Genomic DNA, 24,271 nt, shown 5'->3' with positions numbered 1-24,271 from the left:
CATGATACATCTACAGCATCTTCATGCAGACAGCTCACAGTTAAATCCATTATACTTTCCCAGAAAATGGGAGGGTGTTGGACTGGTTGAGATTCCATCTGAGTTATTCTGTGCCTCTACTTCTTCTAGTGAATCAAACCAAATACTAAGATATCTAATAAAATATTGCCTTGTATCACGAATGATACTAAAGGTTTAACATTCAATCTCCTAGAACACTGTCTGAATACACTGAATAATTAGCACACTGCAATATCCGGGACACAAAGTGGTGTGATATGCAGTAAATCTTTTTATTATTCTATTGTATCCACAGGAGGAATGAATTTTAGGTGTTTTTGTATAAACAAATGCACATGTAGACCAAATAATACCAAATTTATACATGAAATTATCAGTCAAGTTTTCATATGATTAATTCTAATTATAGTTGAAGAATGATCAAACAAGTACCTGAGCAATTTTTTTATTTTTACTGCCATTGATACAGGTGTGATGATCTAGATGTATATTTTTTATAGACATGCTAATAGTTTTGTTGGAAAAACAGACACATTTGAGGTTTTTTGGGGTCTGAAACAGAAGCATCAAACTTCAACTAAATATCAGATAACTTTAAATATGTTAACCAATTAGATCATTAGAGATTATCTAATTCACACCTGTGGAGCAATGAGGGCATAGTGAGAATTGAGAGAAAGAGTAATATACCATAAATGTGATCTCTGTGGTCTGTGGTGGCCTTCAGAGGCTCTAAATGGAAAGACTGTTTTCAGCTGCAGCTTAAACCTAACAGAAGCATTTATTTGTTACAGTATTAGATTAAGCCTTGACCTGATGAAATAGCATAAAGAATAAAATGGTGCTTTTTTTGGAAAGCTCCTGATCAGACTGAACTATACATTTTTGATATTTTTGATATTTTGGTAATTTTGTGGGGTGGGAAGCATGAAACTGAATAAAAAGCAAAAAGTAGAACTTGCAGCTAGAAATCTCAGCCAGGGGAGCTCCTGCAGTCCCACCTCAGTTTTGACCCTGCCCAAAATTTCCCTTCAAGGTCTGTACCTGGAAGAGCCATTTGGAATACTCTTGACTGGAAAACAAACCAAGGAGTTCTAACCAAAATTATATATCTTGCCTGAACTTTCTTCTTTTGTTCTGGCTTTATTGCTTTCTTTTTTCCTCATCCTTAATTTAAGATCACATTCAGCTATTTTTGTGAGTGTGTTTATACGTATTCTATTATTTTTTTGGTTTTATTACAGTGTTAAGTGTTTCTTAGGCACAATATTGAACTTTACTGATCTTTCAAAGTTTTATTTCATAAGTTTGGGGTTTTTTCAAAGGATGGAAATTCCTATTTTTTCCAAATCTATTGCCCACAAAAAGTACTGAGCAAGTCCAACAGAAATATGATTCAGTGTGAGGGTCACTAAAATATATCTCTAAGCAGAGGAGAAGGTGCTGGATTACTCAAATTGCCTTACCAGCATAATTCCAAAGTGTCAGAGGAAAAAAAATCCTCTTCTTTGCTCATAACAAAATTTTGGCTGTACTCTTGTGTAGCTATGTTATTTCTTCTGTTACTGTCCCCTTTTGGCATAACTTCTGGGATAGACAATTGTTCACTGTGTGAAAGTTGTTCATTCATTTCTTTCAGAAGCCACTGGACAAGAGTCAGCAGGTAACAACTCACTGACCTAAAGACCTACCCATGCTCAGATAAATGAGCTGAATGTGAAAGGCTAAAAATCCCATTACCAGACCTTGAGCCACCTTGTCCTTAAACAATTTTGCAATATTTCTAAGGAAGAAATAAATACAAGTTGTGGATTAAGGGACAAATCAGATAAACCAGCAGTGACCCATTCTTATGAAATAAAAGTTTTCTTGTGTTTTTGCTTAGCTGTACTCTTGATGCAATAAAGTGATAGTCTTAAAAGATGCATGTGTCCTGAATGAAATCAAGGCAGAGATTGAGGCCATAAACTTTATTTTATTATCTTGGCAATGATGTCTATCCTAAATTGTTAATATTATTTTAAAATTCTTCGTACAGTGAAGAACAGGAGAACTTGGTCAGGTGACTACAACCAAATTTCTTTGAGAGATGATCTCACCTTTAGCAAGTCTGCACTTTGTTCGCTGTTTCTAAAATTAGCCAAAGTATATTTTCCAACAAGATCTGGAAACTATAGCTTAATATAAGATCTACATCTCTCAGGGTTCAGGACTCTTGGCTATACATCACTTGAAAATTCTTATGGAGATTCTCCTTCAAACTGCACCCACAAGCCAGTTTTTAAGGTCATTAAAAGTGAGGGAAGACAATCCCTCTGTGCACCTAGGAGAATTAACCTCCAGAGTCATGTTATTTATTAGTTGCTTGGTGTTGGGAGTAACCTGTATTTCTGTCTTCTGCTGAGATCCAATGGTTTGTGTACAAACCCTGAATTCACCTGAGCCCATTGGAATTCAGGCCACCTGCAAACCATTCCTCCCCTGTGCTATCAGGGTCTTTCTAAAAGGAGGATCTCAAGCTGGCTTTTAGCTGTCTGATGTTGCTGCTGCAGAAGCAGAATGGATGGATAAAAGCTGCCAGAGCAAGTGCTGAGAGTGCCTTTTCAATTAAGGGATGAGAACAGGCAAGAACCTTGGCTGTGATCTCAGCCCTGCAGCTTCTTACACTGAAATGAGTCACTGGAGCAAACTGAGTATATTTATAAATATATAACTGGGTGAAGTTCTGCTGAAAATATATTATGTAGCTGTTCTGGTGAAAGAGGAAAACAATACCAATTTATTTAGCTGGCAGATTATTATCCTTTCTAATAATTAACTCAAGCACTGATTATGAAACAAACAAAACAGGAAAAAAGTTTATCTTCTGAAAATGGCTATAATGAGATCTTTTCAAGGGTTTTTTTTTGGTTAGCTGAAATCACTTGGCTGAATGCACCATGAATTGAATAATCCTGCTGATTAACCTAAAATTTAATTAACTAAAGAAGAAAAAATATCATTTTGCTCTCTCAAATATTTAAATTCCTCATTATGTGACTAAATATTTTTTTAAATACTATGTTTTTTTTGAAACCCTCTTTTTGCATTTTGTGGAGCCTGGCTTTTAAAGTATTCAGTCCCCTAATTCAATTGCACTGGTTTCAATAGGATTTAAATCTCTAGACACTTCTAAAAACCCCACTAGGCTCTTCTTCATCTTTAAGCACCTAACTACCTCTAAAAGTCTGGCCCTTGATAATTTTAGAAAATGGTCCTTTCTATCATGCAGAGTTTCCTGCTAGCAAACTGGAAAAGTAATTAGCATATAGATTCATCCCTCAGACGGTAGACTGGGTTAAACTGGCTTTTTCTACCTTTTAATAACCATTGGAAAACAACAAGGAATTAATTGGTTTGGAAATGTGAACTGATGGAAAAATTCAAGCTACAGAAAAGTTATTAACTATGCAACACTGAGAGTCCTTAAAACCATCAGTTAATGAAACAAAGAAAAGAATACATTGAGTGAGAATTGATTTAGAAGTGAAGAAGACAGATGAAAAAGGAATTGCACTATAGTACAATGAAGAAAATATTTCTCTCCTGGAGGCTGCAGCAGCCACTGCTGTGGCTGTAATAAAGTGAGAATAGCGGTCCAGGGAGCATCTCTGAGATGAAAAGAGCCCTGTGGTTCTGTGATGCTCCAGCATGTTCCCAGATCAGGGCAGCCTACCCAGGATTTAGCACAGCCCAGCCAGCACAGAGCAGGATGCTCTGGCAGATGACAGTGAAAAGTCTCTCCTGGCACCTTGTCTGATCCTATGCAGCCATGCAACACCCCTCAATGCCCCTCCAACCATTTAGGGGTTCCAGAAAGCAAGGGGAGAAAAACTTTCCCACAGAGGTGTGGGGTGCCCCAGTAGTGAGACAAGATGTGTCTTTGAAATCTGTGGGTGAAAAATGCTGTATAAGAATGAGGATTTTTTTTATTATTATTATATAATCCTCAAGGGCAGAATTTGAAATGGCTGCTAGGAAGTGTTGCCTATTCCCAGTTTACATGAGATATCTTTAATCATATTCTAGTCAGAGAAAGAAATGACTGCAAGAGGAATTATAAAACCTCTTCCTTGCTTTCATCTTTGCTTTTCCACTCAACCTCACATGAGAGTGAGCAGAATCTGCAGCCAGACTCTTGACTGACCAGGATTGTTCTAACACAAGGGAATAATTATAAAAGATACATTTTTATTGCAAATACCCTCAGGTTAATTTTTTTTTTTTATTTGAACAGAACCCTGCTCTCACAGTATAAAGTAAATATTTTCATGGTTGTGTGCAGGGAAAAAAAAAATATTTTTTTGGCTTAGTTGTGTTCATAATCTAATAAGGTTATTGAAAGAAACAGTAGGAAAAACTCTTTGTGGAAGTACGATATTTTAAGTGCTGGAGCACTTAAACTTTCATGTAAATAGAAATTAATATAATACTGAATAAAGCACAATGCTTTATACAAATGTAATTCTGGTTTGTTTTCCAGAGTTTCTCAGGCTCTTGTGGAACTAAGGCTGAGGCAAACTGAGAGTGCATCACTCCACAAAGTACAGCATAGCATGTGTGTGCCAGCATCACCTTAATGAACTTCATTGCCATGCTGTGCCACAAAGCCCAGGAAAATGTAGTCACTTTGGCTTGCCCATGAATGCCATCCATGTGTGTGAATGGAATTTCCCTACTCTAAGGTGCAAGAGCTGAACAGAAGAGAACAGAATGATATTGGGTTGAATGTCTACATTCTCCTCTCAGACCTGCATGAAAAAGGGACAAAACCTTTTACAGAGGTAAGAATTTTTTAGCTTTTCAGTCTGGACTAAGTCCAGTTTGAGCTCACTGGTGCCTGGAGGGTGTGACCCCTGCAGTGCTTTTACCACACAAGCTTCATCTAAAAAAGAACCTGTTTGAGCCCTCAGAGTTTACTCTGTGTTGTGAACTAAGGTGTGGTAAATAACTATGATTAGAAAACTTACTTTTAAAGTTCCTAGATCTAACTAAAATGCTAATACAGACTTACCCCACCCATGGCCTGTGGGAAGTATTGCAATAAAGGAGTTGGATTTCAATGATCCTTGTGGATCCCTTCCAGCCCAGGGTATTCCATGATTCTATGAAATGTGAGCTACTGCCCTTATGGAAATGTAATTTCCTGTACTGTAAGGTGGTACCTGATACATTCAGGCAGAGGAGCACAAACTCCCAAATTTCTATGAGTTAAGAGAACCAGAAGGTGAACCCAAATGAGTTTGAAACTGATAAAAAGTATTTTTCAGTAAGATCAGCTCCTTATTTAGTTTGAACTCATCTTCCAAATGGACAGAGATGCATTTCTGAAATCCTAAATGAGCCCTGAATACTTGCTCATATTCTGCATGAAAGAGCCAAAGGCAGCATTTCAGTAGTACTGCAAAGCTTTGCTGTGCTAAGTCTCTGCTTGGGCCTACCTAAACTGAATAAAATTCTTCAATGTGAGCCAAATACCACTGATTTTGAGTTACTTTAGAGAAGGAGAGATTTGGGCTTTTATTTCTGAAAGTTTTTCCTGGCCTACATTTTAAAATGTAGTGGTTTATTTTGAGGATGTCAGTGCTGCTGAAAGAAATGTTTGCATAACTTCTTCAGTCCTTATGAAAGCTGACAAAGTAACCATCTTTGCTTATCAACTAAAGCAAAAATAGTTGGGATGATAAAAAGAGACTTTACAGGGAGGTCCATTGGGGTCCTGTGTATCCCAATTTTGGCACTTCCCTTTCTGCCTCATGACAGCAAGGCCCCAGTCCAGTGAAGCACTTAAGGCTGAGTAGGGTCCTGGGTGCCATGGGCACTGCCCACTGTGTGTAAAACTTGGCACACACCTGTGTTTTGTTGGCTTAGCAATATGAACATAAAATAACTGTATTCAAATTCACTATGTTCAGGTCTCAGCTCTGTATTGATCTGGATTCTGAAGACTCCACTAAAGTAACTTTTAAGGTTTGTTTTTTTTATTTTTTATATAAACACAAAATGAATTTGATATAGTTGCCCCTTTCACTCAGAGATTTGAAAATACTTTAAAAATATGAATGTATTGATCTTTCACTATAGGAAGAGTGAGTAGTAGCAACTCATAAAACAGATGAGGAATCTGAAAACAGATGAGTGGAGAAGAGAAATCTAACAACAACTGAATGGAATTGGAAAATGAATTTTTCTTGATTGTATTCCCATCTGCTTTGGGTTCAGTTTCATTAACTTTCTTGGAAGGGAACTTCTGTGAGGAAAGTATATGAAAACTGTTTTAGTAGAAACTCAGAACAGTTGCAGAATTTTTATTTTGATTTTGTAATCTGGCTTTCTTTTTATGAACTTTTTCTTTACATATGCACACACATATTCTTTACATTCCTCTTTACCTACTCGAAAAATCTATAGTTACTTGTATTGCATAGCCAGATTAAAAGCTTCTAAACAAAACTGAGCATAAAAATTTCACAGAAATAAATTCAAATATATTGTGTTCTTTTCTTACCTAGCACAGAAGTATAGAGAAGCCAAGGGCTGTATGTGCATGGCTCATTTTTCATTTATTATCTTTATTGCTACTGAATTTTGAATTTAGAGAAGGAAACTGTGAGGGAATCATAAGAAAAATCTTCAATAAGGATTAGTGCAGGATAGATATGGGATTTTTGGTCATGAATAATATAAAGATATGCCTTTTTTTTTAGAGCAGAAAATGATTGAAATATCATTTGTACATATGTTAACTTGTGGAATTATGCTTATGGGCAATATTAGAATGACATAACAATGACTGCCAGACCCACTGGTTGTATTTGGAAAGAAATGCTTCAGCCCCTTGAAATAGGAAGAACAACAATAATGCTCACCATTAAGCATTGGGCTTTGGAAAGAAGATTCTCTCATAAACAAGTTATTGCATAATTCTCTGTTATGGGAGTTTCACACCTTCCTCTGAAACATCTGGTGTTGGAATGCAATAAAACACTAAATGAATTTCTGACCTGATGTGGCATGACAATCAATAAAATTCTTTTATTAGCTAGCTCTAGTTTTAAGAACTTGTCATAGTAACAGCACACTGCTTTGCAGAATGCTAACTTGTGATCAAACATTCAATTTGTTTTGAAAACTAAATCTTTCCTGCCTTATTGCACATTTCCTCAAGTCTGGAGAGGTTAGCCCAGCATGCCTCACCATCTACCACTAGAGAAAACAGGCTCTTGGGGTCGGTTGTTTAACACCTAATGAATGCTAGGTAGGAAACTGTAGTGGTACAAAGCAGCTGGGATTCAACCAAAATTGATTTAGACCAATTAGTCAGCCTTTGGTTCATGTACAAAATCTTCAGCCATGTCTCTTTTCCCTAAACAATGTTCCACTCAGTGTCCTTTCTGCCACCCTACAGTCCCACAGTCCTTTCTGGTATATATGTCAAAATACAGTAATTCCTGACCTTCTGATATTCCACTAAATTCAGGGTGGGAATGCAGTGTGCATCAGGATACAAAGTCAAAGGTACAACCCCTGTATCAGGCATGCATGTGATATATGCCAGATGATGCCTGGATTTTTGGTGTAGGACACAGTGCAGAAGGTTTGCAGCTCCTTGAGGTGCTTTGTGCCCCAACCCTACCAGAATTGCTGGAACCCCTCTGGTGTGGCTGGGCTCAAGGGAGGTTGATGCTGCTGGAGAAAAAGCCAGGGCATCCTGGAATGACCTCGTGGGTCTGTGGAGTAGTTCACAGTGGGAATTCCAGGAAATTTTCACAAGCACAGGATCACAGCAAGGATAAAGTCAAGCAAATGCTACCTCATCATTTCAGTGAGATGAAAATGAAACCCCTCCTGAGTGCTTGGGAATGCCCAACTCTGAAATGATGTCTCTGGTGAGAAACCCTGAGAGGGCCAACGCTGTGAACCCTCCCACACTCCTTGCAAATGAAGCCATGCTGTAAAGCAATGCATTTTGATAGCGCGGCTCACATTTCTCAGAGCAGCCTGAATGAGGTTTCCCAAAAAGAACAGCAAAATGTTAAAATGATATCTCTGTGGGTTTGCATTAAAAACACGTCTCCAGGTGCACCAAGAGTGTTGAATCAAATGTAAATGTCTATATGAGTAAAGGAAACATGCTTATGCACCAGGAGGGAGGGTTTGTTTTGTGCTGGGTAGCACAAAAATCCAACATGATTTTAACAGCCATATTTTCATGCAAAGGGACCAGTGGCCAGTCTGAAGATATTCCAGTAATTCCAAACTTTATGCACCGCCTCTGAAGTCATCTTCATATAGAATGATATTTAACTTGTCATTAATTAGTAAATTGCTAATTTGTGAAATTAGCAAACTATGTGGGAAAGCCAGCGAACTCTCTTGGCTGAATTGACTAGCACAAAGATTATTCTTCTGTAAATGAGCTGAAATTCATACTGCTTGAAATTTCCATGAAAATAGAATTGCCTTTTGTAGCTTTTATTTTAAAATAAGAATAAAATTATGCCAAAAGACAGCAAATAAAAGAGGTGAAAAATCCTACCTAAAAGACATAGGCAGGAAAATCCCAATTTATATGTCCATCCCAGCAAGCTAAAAAGACATTTCTTGAAGGAACTCTTTGAAACCTGAATTTATTTGGGACTACTTAGAAAATACTACTAAGTGTAAATCTGTTTTCATTGCGTCTCCTGGAAGTCAGGGTAGATTTTTTTGTATGAAATCTTTTCCCCTTTGAAAGTCAATGACTGGGGAGAGGAGCAGTGGGGAGGGGGAGGCTTGGCAGACTGCCACCATCCTCTTTCATTATTTCATATGTTACACGTCCCATCTAAATCTGCATTTGCTTGGTTCGCCACCCTGTATGTCGATGCAGGAATGATTGTTATTTTATAGTTATAAATAATAAATGTGCATTCAGAGACATTTCAAATATTTAGCTATCTCGAATTCTCACTTTTGCATACTTTCCCCTCCCTATACTCACCCCCTGCCTTCATGTCTGCTACCCAGTCAAAATAAAAGTCTCCCCCCTCTCTATCTCCCATTGTTTTTTCCATGGTTGATTGAATGGTGTGCTAGGTTCAGTGAACTTGGCTACTGCTCCACCCAGAAACAACCTTCTCTTCTATACCAATTATCATATGAAAGCTACTAATGTCGTTTTACTGCAGCTCTGCTTCATGTTTCAGAATTGAAAGTGGCATCGTGCAGCCCACATTTGCCCAGTTGCAAGGAATAACCCTTCTCCCTCCCTTTTGCCCTCTATTTCACTGTAAATATTGGCTCCTTCTTTTATTTGCTACATCAGTGTCTTCAATAAATAATTGCTACTTCAGATATGAAAACAACTTTCAATCTGGGATGCTGGTGCTGTTAGAGATGTTATTGGATCGTGTGGAACTTATCCTCTGAGGATGAATTGGTTATTGCAGACAATGGAGGGAGCTGGTCTCTTGGAACTTCAGAATGATGGAAATCTCTTCAAACAGAGTTTCAAATAGAAAATTTTAAATTTCAGCACCACACAACAGTAAAGGAGAGAGTGTAACATGGTATAAATTTTAAATATTGTTGACTGATATCACTAACTAGTGATCTGTCCTCAAACCTGGTTATGCATAAACGTGAAATGTCTTTATACTTTGAATATATGCATGAACATGGATGAATATGCTGTTGGTATTTTGAGAGGTTATTATCAACAGAAATTAATTTGTCCTTTACAATAGTGTCTGAGTGTCAAGAGAGATTCTTTGTTGTCCTTACAAGTCTAATTGCCCCACAGCATAGGTATAAAATCTCACTCTCTGACACCACCAAATGCAATTTGAATGCATATTAAAGAGTAAACCAGTTTTCTGATGTTGAAACAATAGCTTCACAGGAACAGGTATTAATTTTAAATTCTGAAAAATATTTGTCCATGTCTTTTTCTTGGATTTACTCAGAAGATACAATATATATCACAACTTTCAATGTTCTTATTTTTATCATGTTTAGTCTAAAAATTCTTCACAAGAAACTACAAATGCTAATAGCTGGTATTATGAATCTCAGTAGCAGGAAATGCAACATGACTGCCTTTACTGGGGCTGTGCGGGAGAGGACACTTCACTTCCGAAAGGAAATACTGGGTTTTCATTATTTATATGTTTGTTGTTACCACAAAAATGGAGCCAAGTGTTTTGAAAGGATTATAAATATGGTTGCAATTTGGCACTGGAGCTGGTTGCAGCCGCTGTGTGTTTGTGTCCCTGCTCGTATGTGGAATTTGGCCAATTCTAACTCTGAGCTGGTCACAAGCAGCCAAATGGCTTTCAGTTTTCTTTTGTTGTAGCTGCATTCCCTACAGGGCAAGAAACCTTTCAGGCTTTATTTCAAGGTACAATATGCTCCTCTGAGAAGATAAATTATTGAAATGTGGTGTCTGCTTGTGAAAATTCCAGCTTTGCAAAGTTATGCTCATTTGGACTCCAAGAAATAACTGTTCTATCCTTCCAGGTCTCGGTTAAGCCAAGACACATGCTAATTTGCTTTTAACTTTGAAGTTCTGATGGTCTTAAGGAAATCTGTGTTTAAAAGAGAAATGGAATCTGCTTCACTGTGAAGGAGTCAACGTGTCTGGTGTGGTTAATCTGGAAAGCACTTCTTCACTAGCAATCAGAGCAGAGTGATTAGGTGTGAGAGCCCATCTAGTATTTGGGTCTATGCATCATCACTGATAATTTTAAATATTATGAGACAGTTGGAATAGGCAAACCATCTATTGCTTACCACAGAACTGCATCTTTTACTGCTTGTCTGCCTAAAGACCTGAGGGGTGACAGGCTCACTCACGAGAGGGGTGGGCCCTCCCCCATTGCCAGCTGAGCGCTGCCCAGTCCTGCTGGGGTCAGGCAGAGTGGAGTTACAAAGCCAAACAGGTTCCTAAGACAGAAAATAAAAGTGCCAGACTATCCTGAGGCCCTGCTGGAGCCCAAAGGGCAGTATGAACTGCAGGTTTGTGTAAGCAACTGCCTCTCCTGCTTTCCAAATCTTTAGTGTTGTGCTCTTTGCCAGGTAATCTGAGTGTTCATCTTTCTGTTACATCTTAGGTTATTGCAGTTACTAAAGAAAATGTATATTATCACTTGGAATGAAATATATGTTCACATACAGGATGAATGTATGGATGAATGTGTGCGTACATAGCACATACTGAAACAAACAAGCTAAAAGGAACGTTTTGAAACATTTGAGAGTGTTAATATTGATTACTAAACAGATTAAGAGACAGCTACAAGAGGTTTTGTCAGGAGATCAAACTTTACCTGTGTGACAGTGTTAATAGTATGAGACATGGACATTTATCAACAAAACAGTTTCAGCTGCTTGGCAAAAAGCATTGCATGTCTGAAGTGTTTTGTCATACAGCTTCTCCCACCTAACAAATCATGGTGTTGTTCACTTAAACTTGCTCATGTCAAGGAAAAGAATGTTTCCAGCAGGAGGCTATAACAGTAAAGTTCTTGATTAAGGAATTCTTCAAAGATATTTTTTATTTAGAGTGCATAATTAGCATATTGTTGATAGAAAGGTGGCAACGAGAATGTTAGAACCAGCTGGGCTGGGTCTATGGTCCATCTGGCCTTTCTTATCACATGCAGTAAATGACTGTACTAGATTTTACATGGGAATACAAAACTTCAGCATGGGAGATTTCTTCTCATATATTTTCTTCCAACCGTACATGTCCAATGACTTCTCCAGGAGAGGGAAGAAAGAAGAGAAGAAAATCACTGTTTATGCATAAAAACAAACAAACAAAAGCCTATGAGACTGATAAGATGACACATGCAGAACAGCCATTCCATCTATATCCAAAAAGTTGGTTCAGGTGTATGTCAGGATCACTGATGGATATCTTTAGGTGTGATTAATGTGAGGATTAATTGAAGCTTTTCTCCTAACCTTCTGTTTTAGCCCACACTCCACTTTCCAGTCCACATTGTAACATCTGTGTTAATAATGAAGAAAGTTTTCCTTTTCCAGAAATCTTATTGACATCTCTCAGTGGAGACTCCTCCAGTGAAAGAAACCAAGATTCAATGTCTGCAAAATGATCTTTTACATGGTCAGGATCTGTACAGGCTTTTAGAGTAAATAATAAAAATATAAGTGATTCAGACTATAATTTACCATACATATTATAGTCCTAATATATACAGATATATTACTTTAAAGTTTAACTGATCTGTAGCCTACTGAAAATTAACACTGGTTCCATTGGTTATATAATAAATGCCAACAGCTGTCAAAAGCAGAGTGAAGCAAAAGGGGGGAAAAAAGACAGCAATTGTCTTATAAGACTGTCTCATGGTAATTCAAGAAACATTCTGTGAATTCCACCTCAGTGGGGTATGAAATAAAACCCACATTATGATGGATTGGGAAAACCTGGGGTGGCCCAAAGCTACTTTCTCTAGGATGATTTCTTCTTCTTTGTTTTTATTTTCTGATAGCTTCCCTAATCTAACAAGAGTAGAAAAAAAATTGAGACAGGAAAATGTATGACCATGGTAAAGAAAAGAAAGAAGAGGAAAAAAATCTTTTGCAATATCAGATAATTTTGAAATACAATAATATATCTTGCAAGCCTGTGAGATCTATAGCAGGCTTATAACTGATCAATTCTCCACCCAGGTTTACAAGAAGAATAAAGACCAGTATGGTTCATAAATCAACATTTCTTAAGGCACTTGTGTGTTTTCTCTCTCCTGAAGGTGATTTGAAAAGTAAGCTATAAACATCAACACATTCAATGGAACTGAGGCATGCAGCAAAAGGCTATTTGTAGGGCCATGTATATATAAAGAGATAATATTTTTGTACTATATACTAGGTAACCAGAATTAGGTTTTGAATTTCATTTCATTATATAACAAAGGGCTGTTGATGCCTGTAAAAGGAGCAAAGTATTTTGATCCCCTGTTTTTTGGCAATCTCACTGACAGCTCTATTTTTATGTAAGTGCAAACGCACCCAAACCTTAGAGAGCAGCTTTGCTTTTCTGTTCTGAAGTGGCCACCATGGAGAGTTTTCTCTGACTTTACACGGAAGTGAAAGTGTTGGAGGGACACAAATATCTCTGAGGATTCCACAAGCAGCAATACTGACTATGCAGGACTTGGTATTTCTAACCAAAGTTTTACAAGGTTTTTACTGGACCAAATAAATGGTTCTCTCTTTGGGAGGACTGCAAAACACACAACTAGGTGTGTGTTTTGGGCAGTGTGAAACACAGCTCTGTAACTGCTCTACCTGAGGCACCCTAAGGTTTGCAGCCATCCTAAGTGTACCCTTTTCACCTCTCTCCTTACAGGAAATTGGGACAATATTTGCCAGTTACGGATTCAGTTTGGTGAGAAATACACCATCCTCAGGCTGGGCTGAAGAGGAGACTGCAACATCTGTCTGTGCAGTTATTGCACAGAGCTCTTTGCTGAAGGTCACTGCTGAAGTTCCTGGTTTGCAGTAGCTGCAGCAGTGTCTGGTTTCACAGCAGATCAGAAATTCCAGTCTGAAGCCCTTAAGGCTCACTACCCAGCTTAGCCAGGGATCTAAAGCAGCAGGAGTTTGGTTTGCCATCATTCAGCAAGGCAGAGACATGTGCAAACCCATATCTATCACCAGTTCTTTGCTTAATCCACTTGCTCATATTGCCTCCTCCCTTTGGCTGGGCATTTTTTGTTCCCTTCATTGTGCAGAAGTGTTAACAGGTGTAGAGACACCAGCCAGTCGTGGTCATCTGTGTGCTGCATGCTCAAAGAAGTTTCAGGAAAATATTTTATAAGTAAAATGGACTTATAAGATTGGGTTTCATACTGCTGTGTGTAAATTTTAGGTTCCAGGCCTTTGGCTTTTGAATCTCCTCATTTGTCTTTTCTGGTTTTATTTAGACACCTAACTAACATCTGAATTTAAATTTGTCTTTAAACCCCAAAAAACAGTGCCTTACCAGGGGCAGCATTCAGTCACCCTGAGCCTGTTTCTATCCTCCTTTGTTATAATGCCACTTTCTCTGGGGGTTTTTTTGGCAGTGTAAAAATTCTGTTCAGGTAATTTCCTAAGATCCCTGAGTTCCCTGTTAGACCCCGTCCCATTCATACCCAGCAAAATTCTGAGGCCCTAACTCCATCATACAACTCAAACTGAAAGGAAAAAAACATTACTCTTCATCTTGTTTGCAGCCTGCCATGAGATGTGTTCTTACCCTCCAGCCGAAAGGGCCAGATCACTGATATTTTTGTGATGGTCTGGATGCCCCACATCATCCCCACAGAGAGCTGGAAGGCACAGGGAGCTGCCAAGGCTGTAAGTGGGACAAACATCAGGATTCCTCCACTGCTGGGCTGGATGTTCTCTAGGTTTCACCTGACGTTTAAAGAGCAAATTGTGTTTTCACATGAAAAGAAAATACACCTGACAGTTTTGAACAGTGAAAGATAGTTGTGGATGAGCAGTGTAACTAAGGTGGCTTTGTAAAGTTGCTTTGCAGAACTGACAGCCAGGCAGTGTAGTTACTTAATCCAAGCACTTTTACAGTTAGAATATGTTGCCAGGTAAAATAAATCAGCTTTTGAGGTATGTTATCTCCTTTCACAACTGTCCTGGGGACATTTACTCATTATCTTGGAATAAAGCAAATTAAACCTTTCTTTTAAAAAAATATTGTTAAATCCTTAGAATCCCTGGAGCTGAATATTTTATATTTCTGTGTCTTGATAAAATAAAACTAGCAATTAGTTTACATGTATTTATCATTTATGGTTCTCTACTTCTCTTTGCAGTTCATTTTGAATACCATAATCCTGACAGATTAACTTTCCTACTAAAATTATTATTATTTCCTAGAACTATGAATGGAATATGAGATGTTCACTGTGACTGATGGAGGGAAATCTCATTCTGCCAGATAGTATTTTAAGCTGATTCCTTCACAACAACAAAAATCCCCACAATAAAACAAAACATCAACAACAAAAGACCCTGTAGACAAATATTCATGTCTGTATTTACTTATGTGAGTTTATATCATGTCTTCAGCAACAGTATCTGAATCTGACCCATTTTAATAAATCTGAGAGGGGATAAATATTCCAAATATTCCATGAAAATCAGTGAAAACATGTAGCTTGATAGGGAAAAAATGCCTCAAGAAAGCACTGGGATGGAGAATGGCTTCAGGGTGACAGCAGCATACCTGAGAACCCAAACAGGGCAGGAACTTGAAAAAAATCTCATCCAAGTGCCATCAGACCTCATGACAAACCAGGAGACAGAAAACCTGCACCATTTGCTTTACCCACAACTTGTGTGGCTTCTTGCTTTGGATCACTGGTTAAAAAAAGAGGCTGGTTTAAAAATCTGCTTATGGCAGATGATGTTAATTTGAATTTTCTCCACATTTTCACTTCCTTTGCATTTCACTTTTCTTTGTGTATATCTGTTTTGTACACCTGGGATGGTGTTCAGCTGAAGAGTAGTCAAGGAGTCCTTCATGTCCTCAACCTCTGCTGCTTGTAAGCCTTTAATTTGCAGAAAAATAGCTAATTGTAACCTTTTTCCAGAACAGTTGTTTGGGTTCTTTTTGGTAAATCTTGCTTTTAGCATTCCATTGCCCTTAGCAGTAATTTGTCCTTTCACACAAATAAATTTCATCTCAGACAAAAGACCAGCTATTCTGGAAAAGAGCGTAGCTGTGGAGGTGCCAGAACTGGCCGGATTGCCTGCACAGGTTGGGTGAGGAGACACCCACACCTTTCCCTTCTAGCTCTGGTGGGTGGTAAATACAGGTTTGCAATGATAACATTTTCCTCTAGGACTTGTCCACTGCTCTTCCTGCTTTGCTTTATGCTGAATTTCAGGGGGAAACAGGAGAGAGCCCACCTGTGCTGGGTAAGCAGTGGGTCAGAGCCCTGCAGCTCACACCGAAGCAGACTGGAGGGATGGTGCTGAATGCAGAGGTGGCTGCCTGTGCTCATGGCTGTGGATGCACTGTGGGATGTGGGAACCTCTGCACAGCCTGTGGACCTGAGCTTAGAGAGCTTCAGCCTCCCTCTGACAGTAAAACTGCAGTTGATGCAGGGCCAGGGTACAGGCACTGCTTGAGCTGATAGCTCTGGGCCTTCCTGAATAGGGAAATTTGCATTCCCTTCTTGGAAAGTGCAACACATAACTTTTCCAATGAATATGCCTGGGCTATTTTCATTTTGTAATTGCCATCTTTACAAATTTACTATTTGCCATTTCATTTTCAGTAGCAAGTGTGAACATAAAACACCCAAAGCCTTTGTAGCTTGAGCTACAGAGGATTATTTCAGGCCTTGATGTGATGTTTGGGATCTGCGGTGAGAGATATGGCTTTCAAGTGGCATCCCAACACTGGCTTGGCATTCATGTCCCACCTGCTGAATGCCAGTGGGATCCTGTCCATTGCTTTCACAGGCTTTGGATCCCACCCAGAGCATTCTCAAAGACAGACAGGAACTGGGAGTGTGGGCTGGATTAGGAAATCGCAAACTGTTCTGAGAGGTTTTCGCTTTCATCAAAATTTATTTTTGTCAACACTTTCTGAACAGCTCAAATAACAATAGCTCTGGAAATTAGAGAGTTTATATCATCCTGTACAGTAATTTGTAGTATAATCCCAAATTCAATTTTTATACCATAATTTCTCCTAAATAATTTTAAAGCTGCTTTGTAAAATGGAGTGTTCCTTAAGCATTTGCTTTGTATACACTAATTTACTCTAAAATCTAGGCTACATGTTTCTAAAACGGTTATACTATTTCATATCAGGGGTGTTGGTTACTATCTGTTGCTCTCTTATCCTACTCTGAAGTTGGAATTTTGCAGCAGTTTTTAATGTTTTACTCCCCTTTAAGCAGAATAAAAACCCCAGTGCCTGTTTTCCTTTGCCTATGTTTTTTGTTTCCATATTGTAGCAAACCAGTTTTATCTTTGCCTTTTTATACAATGTATATGCTCAAAGGCTGTTGTGTTTTTGGCTAGAAACTCTTGAAGACTAAAACCAGGTATTTTTTCTCTATTTTGACCATTCATCTTCATCTGCTGCTGCTTACTTTCACTGATAGCACAGTCCTTTTCTCTAACAAAGCCTATATTCATATGCTTCCTACTTACACTGCTGATCACCTTGGGTACTTCACAACTCTTGCTCCTGCTGTCATTTCCTCTCTGACATAGCCAGGAAGAAATCCCTCTGCCAGGTCCCTCCTGTCTCCGTGGGCTGGGTGAGGTGGACTCCCTAACTACCAGAAAGATTAAAATCAGCAGCTGCTACTTAAAGCATCTTGTATTCCTGTTGTAGGTTTTACCCCGGTGAGCATTCCAAGTCAAACAATATTCTGGTTGTGAATTGTTGTCTCGCTTGCAGCCTTATTTCTCATTCTTGGCTTGTGTCCTAGGATGGGATCCAGAGCAGTCGCTGACTACAGCGATACAAAAGAAAACACACCACAAAAGAAACATTTGCAATCTGCTTGCAAGCACACTGCTCCTGTTGTGTGTTTCTGCTGAGCTGGCCCCTGAAATACAGGTAATTCAAATCCCCCAGGATGAAAAGTAAAAACCAAACAAGCAATCAGAAAGTAGAACTCCTCATAATCTGTTCCTTTTTGAAAAAAGAGGAAACAGAAAGGAAAAATCTTTTAGATACACACTTCAAGTGTTCTTGAGTCTAAGAACTGTGACTGAGAAACGCTTAAAAATCCTCAGTCCTTGATGTCTAGCCAAAGCAGTGTTAGTAAAATTCTGCCTAATGCTCGTCTTCTTACCTCCTCTCAAGACACTGGACTTCTGTGCATGGGAGATTACTGCTTCTGAGCCAGGCAATCTTCTTCAAAATCTGTGCCCAAAATTACTTCGAGGATTTGGAGGTATACCTCATCTCTGGTACTCTTTACTGAACCTCAGTAACTACACCAGTGATCTAGGCAGAAGCCTTTCTCTAGGACTACTAATGGATATCCTAAACTTGAGATCATACTCAGGATCATCTAACTGATTTGATTTCCCAGAAATGTGGATTGTTTCCCCATGGAAGCACGGAAAGATTTATCAGCTCCCCAGCCGGTGCATCCCCACCTCTCCTACCACTGTAGAAGGAAAAAAAGGAAGGAAAGTCCAGCACCACTGAAGACAAGTGGAGTTTTGTTTAGAAATGGTCTTCAGGAAATGGCAAAGGGACATAATAACTGTTTTAGTTAGTAGCAGAAATTAAAGGAGCTAAGAAATCTATTATTAATGCTGCAATTATTATTATATTTTGAGTAACAACAAAAATAGATAGAAACAAGACTAAGAGAAATTATCAGAGGAGATGGGTATGGAAGTTGTACAGAAAATTGTTTTTAGGGAGAATTGAAAACTGTAAGAAATTACATTCCTTGATGAAGGCTTGTGTAGGGAGAGAAGACAAATGGCAACAAAATTAAGAGACACATTAAGGAAAAGTATTCTAAAAAACCTCCAGATATCAAAATGTACCAAATAGAAAAGGAAGACAGCAAAAATAGGGTAGACAGCTTGAAAAAAAAAGGGAAAGCATGAAAAAATAGGAGATGAGCTACAGATTGGATGACTGGCTAGTCTAGCCCTCAGTTTGATGCTACATTTATTATTATTATTATTATTATTATTATTATTATTATTATTATTATTATTATTATTATTTACACTGGCCTTCACTTATACAATACCTCTCTGGACACACTGGCAGGAGACACCACTGGCAAGTTCAACATGCCAGGATTTTCTGAATGGGGAAGAACTAGTGTCTTAGAGTTTAAGCTATTCCCACTTATCTTTCTGCTTAGGTCATATGTGGTGCAGAAGAACTTGGGGGTTTTTATTCTGTTTCTGTAGTGCAATTGTCTTTGCTAGTCCAAATGGGATAGATGATACATATCTGAATCCAGATGTAACAGAGATTTTGATGCTTTAAGCTTCCTTCCCCCAAAACAAGCAGCATTAAAGTTATGTGATTTTGTATACTGTGATTCAGGAATAATCATAAATAAATAAAAACAGCTGTCTTTTCACTGTGCAGCTGGTGGCTTCTCTGCCATTGGCTCTTGACTCGTCACTGAGGGTTAGTGGATGAATGTGAGCCTGTTTGCCCTGTTTCCAGCCCCAGTCCTCTTCTAAGGGAGGACACTGCATTTGCCCAGGGTCAGCAGCAATTCCCTGCTCAGCTGCCAACTGCTCATGCAATCACAGGCAAATCCCTTTGCCTCTCCAGGACTCAGACCTGAGGAGCCACATCCAGCTGGCTGCAGTGAGAGCAAGCATGTCAAAGCTTCTCAAACACGGGGCTAAGAGGAGTCAAGTGTATTTAGCCTCCCCCAGCTGAAAGCTCTCAGCTCCCAGTGGCACTGGACAGCATTGAGACAGTGAAAATGCAGCAGCAAAGCCTGGTTTTCAGCTACTGAAATGTCAGGGGCCAGGGCTTGGGGCGAGAGGAGCCCACTTGGAAGCACAGCTGTGCAAACCGCTTCACTGACCTTTGCAACGTTGCTCGCTGTGCACTCGCTTTTTCCCAGCTCAGCCACATCTCTTTTGTTCCAGCAATGCTGCTACTCAGCACCAGGCTGGGCCTGGTGCTTTGTTAGGTCTCTCCTTGGTTCTGGCACAGGAGACACTTCGCTTCCCTCTTATCTGGCTTTCTTGCTTCACCTTTTCTCTATGGCCTGCGCTATTGTATCACAGATATACTACCTTGGGATCAAAACAGTCCCTCTCCACACATATGTAAATTCTAAATTACCTCATCTTTAATCTAGGAAGCAGGCAGCTTTCCATATTAGCTGGCAATCTGTTCCTCCACAGCCCCGTGGTTTAGAGGGGAGCCCGAGGCCCTTGGCGAGGCGGCGTTCCCCGTCCCCGAGCAGGATCCCTGTGCTGTGCCACTCGCCTGGCTCCTGGTGGCTGTCACAACCCCAGTGCTCCAGGATGCCAGTCTTCACCCACACCCACAGGTGACCAACACAGGGTTCTGCCATTTAGACAGGTGTGGTGGCGAAACTTTGTAAAATCACCCGCTCTGGTCAGCACAGCTTTACCTGGCTACCCTGGATGTCTGCCTTCAGAGTCCTTCTGCCACAGGCAGTTTCTGTGTAGCCAAAGCAGGTGCTTTGCATGGTATGGACTCTAAGTTCATCCCATTTGTGTGCTCCTGTTACAGCTGACTGTCACTTCAACTGATTGCTCACATGCATTTTCTTGTGCTGTACGCTTAGATATTAGTGCACCTAACAGGAGAGCACAAGAAACATGTGCTCAGTGACAAATTGAAATGCAAAGGAATAAATGAGCATCTTTCTTCTTTAAAAACGTATGCTTTGCTAAAATGGGTTTTGTTCAAAACTGAACAGAGAAATGCAAGCATTTACGTAAAATGTAAGCAATTGAATTATCTTCAATATTCCTTGATAGGGATTGAGCAACTGGTATTGTTTTCGATGTATTTCACAACTGGTTGCCTTGAAAAACTGCTTACTGGTATATAATGTTTACCATTAACAGAGAAAATGATCTGGTGCCTGAATGGAGAATTACTGAAAGGGTGTTGCTGCCTTCACTAGGACTTAGAGGCACGAAGGCAGTGGGCTGGGTGATGCCCTTCCAAGGAGCTGTTTTCATTTGCAGCCACTAGTGAGTGCTCTTGAATAGTTTTTCAAGGCAGAGAGTCCTTGAACCCCACCGAACTGCAAAGTCTGGATCCCTGGCTGAATTTGTTGGAAACAGGAGAAAGAACGTGATTTATAAGGGAGTAAATGCAGTGTGGAGGTGACTTCCCTGAACAGGGCACGATGCAGGGTCGCAGAAGCAGATGGAGTGGCAGGGACTTGGCTTTATTAAGCAGGATTAAAAATAAAACAGCAGTGCTGACAATCTGCATCTCTCAGTTGCTTTTATTTCTGTCCTCTGGTAATCCTGCAGCTTTGTCAGGAGCTCTTATTTCAGCCTAGTTGTACCTGCTGTTACTTGTTTTGTCTTGTTCGTGTGTGCACAGCAGCTTGCAGATACAGACTCCTAGGCAGGTAAATAAACAGCAAATTCTGGATATTATCCTGGCCTTGTAGAAGCAAACATAGTTATAGTTGTCTGAAAAGATCCTAATTCATTTAGATTTACAAGAAATGAATCGTAAATTATAGATAGATATAACTAGGATTTTTTGATGGGCAACCTCACCAAGTGAATAGTTTTATGTTGGCTGAGGATTGATAGTGTCCTAACAATAAAATGAAGACTTTGAATTTACATGCTTGGACAGAGGCTGAGATATTAATTAATTTAAGAAATTAATTAACTGAGACAATAGAAACCACTAGCACTATGTGATAATGTTTTTCCACACAACAATGGCAGTTTAGAAGATGCGAGAAGCCTTTCTGGATGTGCTAAACTCTTCTCTTCTGGGATAAAAGTTTGTAAAACAGAATGGTTCAGCTATCCAAGTTACTTTAAAAATTCTGCTGAAAAGAAACAAGCTCTATTGCTTGTGATTCTTAGTTAGTCATCAGCAGTTAACTCCAGCATTCATTTTCCTCCACCCCCTCACCCTACACAATTCATACTCATTGTAATTAATTTTATGGCCTTTTTAGCAAAGGGAGACCTCTACATTTTATGCTACATTGCACAAGCAATTGAAAGTTGCAGATGAAAAAAACCCAAGCACCAAATGTTTAGCAGGTTTTTATTCTATTTTAAATGAGCAACCTATTTAAATCAATTATCAGCTTAAAATGAGCAGCCTGATCTAATTAGGGTTAGCCCCTGGTGGGTTAATGAATGAAAGGGAGGTGCTGGGCAGATGTGCTTTCCCTCAGGATATTCTTCTACTGACCACATTGACACAGAATCCTTCTAGGTGTGAGAATTTTATCAAAAAAAATTGTTGAAACCCAGAATTATAAGACATAGAAGTATTAAATCTGTCAGCAGAACAATGTGTTTCGTGGCTTTGGAGTCTTTACTTGTGTTTGGGGTTTTTGCCAGATTTTTTAAGACAGGATTTATTAGTGTGAGATAAGTCATTACAAATCCCAAATAAATTACTTTTAGCATTAGCATATGAATTCATTTCTGCAAGACACAAGAATTAAAGCTACTTATGGAAAATGCCAACTAAAATCTTCAGAATCTTGGTCAATAAGCGGAGATCAGCTTGTACTCATCATTTCTGCTCCCCTCTCCTGATTCTCAGTTCTCCAGTTACTTAAACATAATGTCCTTTGAGCTTTATTATGTAGCCAATTAGTAAGTTTAATATAGTACATGCAAGTATAAAATATGATAAGTATCATTAGATGTGGCAAAGGGAGAAAGTGATGCTGTTAACGAACAGCCTTGTTTTCCTCTCCCTTTGATGCGTTTGCTGACTATTCCGCTGTGAGTGCACAGATGTTTGCATTTTTGGAGGATGACATTTCTGGAACCAAAATGCTAAGTTGTTGGTAAATATTACAATTTGCTACTGTGCAGGGCTTCTAGGCTTCTTACTCTGGGGGTGACTTTTTAAATAGGTGCCTCTGCTTTCCCTGTGTTTCCTACTGCCCCTGTGGGTCCACAAGGATGGAGGGGTCACACCAGGGACTGCGAGGTACCCCCAGGAGCCCATCTGCTGCACTCTCCAGGGAAAGTTGTATTCTCCTTCATGAAGGCTGACTGGTGGGTTTCCTTTCACTGTTACAGATGTAATACTGGTTTTCTACATTCCCATCAGTCTCTTACAAATATATTTATATCCACATGAGAGACTATAAAATTTATAAATATTCTTGACCAATAACAAAAATACTGCCGTGCTGGCACTTATGTGTTACTCATTGATCTGCTGGCAGATAAATAATCAAGGCTCCCTAAATTTCTCAGTGTAACAGGGAAAAATAGATGTTGATGGATTATAACACTTCCAAACAAACTCTGGAATATTTGATAGTAGGGGCTCCGCTTTAAATATAGAAAAACTCACTTGTTGCTGTTTTGAAACATTTTATTCTGGAAGGGTCCACAGTCTATATGAAGTGAAGTGGTCTGATGGTCATGGGCCACTGAGACTTCAGCAAAACCAACTGGTTTACTGGAGAAGTTTTTACAATGCTTTGCTCAGTGATGTGCACACGTATCTGTTGGAAAAGGTCAAAAGGATTTTTAAAAGATGGGTGTGAAACTGTCCTTTTTAAAATCTCCAAATAAGTGTATCAGGAGATATATTAAAAAGCAACTGTGCAAAAAGAACTGTTGACCCACTTGCTCTTCCCAGATTGTCTTTTTACTTCCATATTACAGGCCCTTTCCTGAACTTTCCAATCTTATGGCCTGGTACTTCAAAAGAAAAAAAATTTCATTAGTACAGAAGGGCTTGTAAACAGACTGATACACATAATTACAAAATATCTGGATGGTTTAGTGTGGAAAGTTTAGAACATTTGCTAAGTGACTTTGGCATGCTTTGAAAAGGCTAAATAAACTGCAGTGTGTAATTTGAAAAGTATATGAGAAATATGTTTTGGGTTTTTTAAATTAAATGCTACCTTCAATTTTTCGGAGAAGAATATCCGCTGCCTTTTGGGAAGAGAAACCAAGAAAAATAATTTCTGAGGATTTTTTTTCTCCTTTTGAAAGAAAAATTAGAACCCAATAGATAATCACAGTTTCACCACGAGTTATTACAATGATTCATTCAATTAACCTCATGAATATAAGCCCTATCATTAAATAAGCTAAATTTGAGCGCAACAATTACAACTTTTACTAACTGGAAGCAGCGTTAAGTATTAAGTGTTTAAATATACCAATATTGGAGCATGATAATTTTTAAACATAATTACCTCTTTTATTATATTTTGATTAGATTAAAATTAATGCATTATTAAGCCATGATATGTTCTACCGTCTACACCTCTGTATAGACAAAGATAGGAGTTCCCCCCTCACACACCCTTTTTTTCAGGTCTAAATTAATTAAATTCCCTTTAATTATAATTTACTAAAAAGCTCCACTTTCGCCACTATTATGTCTTTTGAACTTCGAAATTCAAGGAAAAAAAAAAAAAAAAAAAAAAAGAAAAAAAAAAAGTCACCAAGCCCTTAAAATGGTCTTTTGCGGGAGAACTGAACTGTCAGCGAATTCAGGCAA

General features: G+C 38.9%; 1 long non-coding RNA gene across 22 annotated transcripts in view; it reads left to right on the top strand.

Annotated features, from left to right (window-relative positions):
• The window catches only part of LOC111932288 (uncharacterized), a 198,278-nt gene that overhangs the window by 38,014 nt on the left and 135,993 nt on the right, over positions 1–24,271 (top strand). For 19 of the 22 annotated variants that reach the window (XR_015288887.1, XR_015288877.1, XR_015288875.1 and 16 more), the window contains 2 exons: positions 4,544–4,844; positions 5,976–6,030. This is a non-coding gene — a long non-coding RNA (uncharacterized LOC111932288). Of the gene's footprint in view, positions 1–4,543; positions 4,845–5,975; positions 6,031–13,420; positions 15,084–24,271 lie in introns of those variants that run through there. The other 3 variants (XR_015288883.1, XR_015288882.1, XR_015288881.1) reach the window with 1 other exon arrangement.

This window comes from Cyanistes caeruleus, chromosome 7, assembly GCF_971803275.1.
Source record: "Cyanistes caeruleus chromosome 7, bCyaCae1.hap1.1, whole genome shotgun sequence".
Lineage (NCBI taxonomy): Eukaryota > Metazoa > Chordata > Aves > Passeriformes > Paridae > Cyanistes > Cyanistes caeruleus.
Note: the sequence above shows the minus strand (reverse complement) of the source record. Positions and strands in the feature narration are given on the sequence as shown.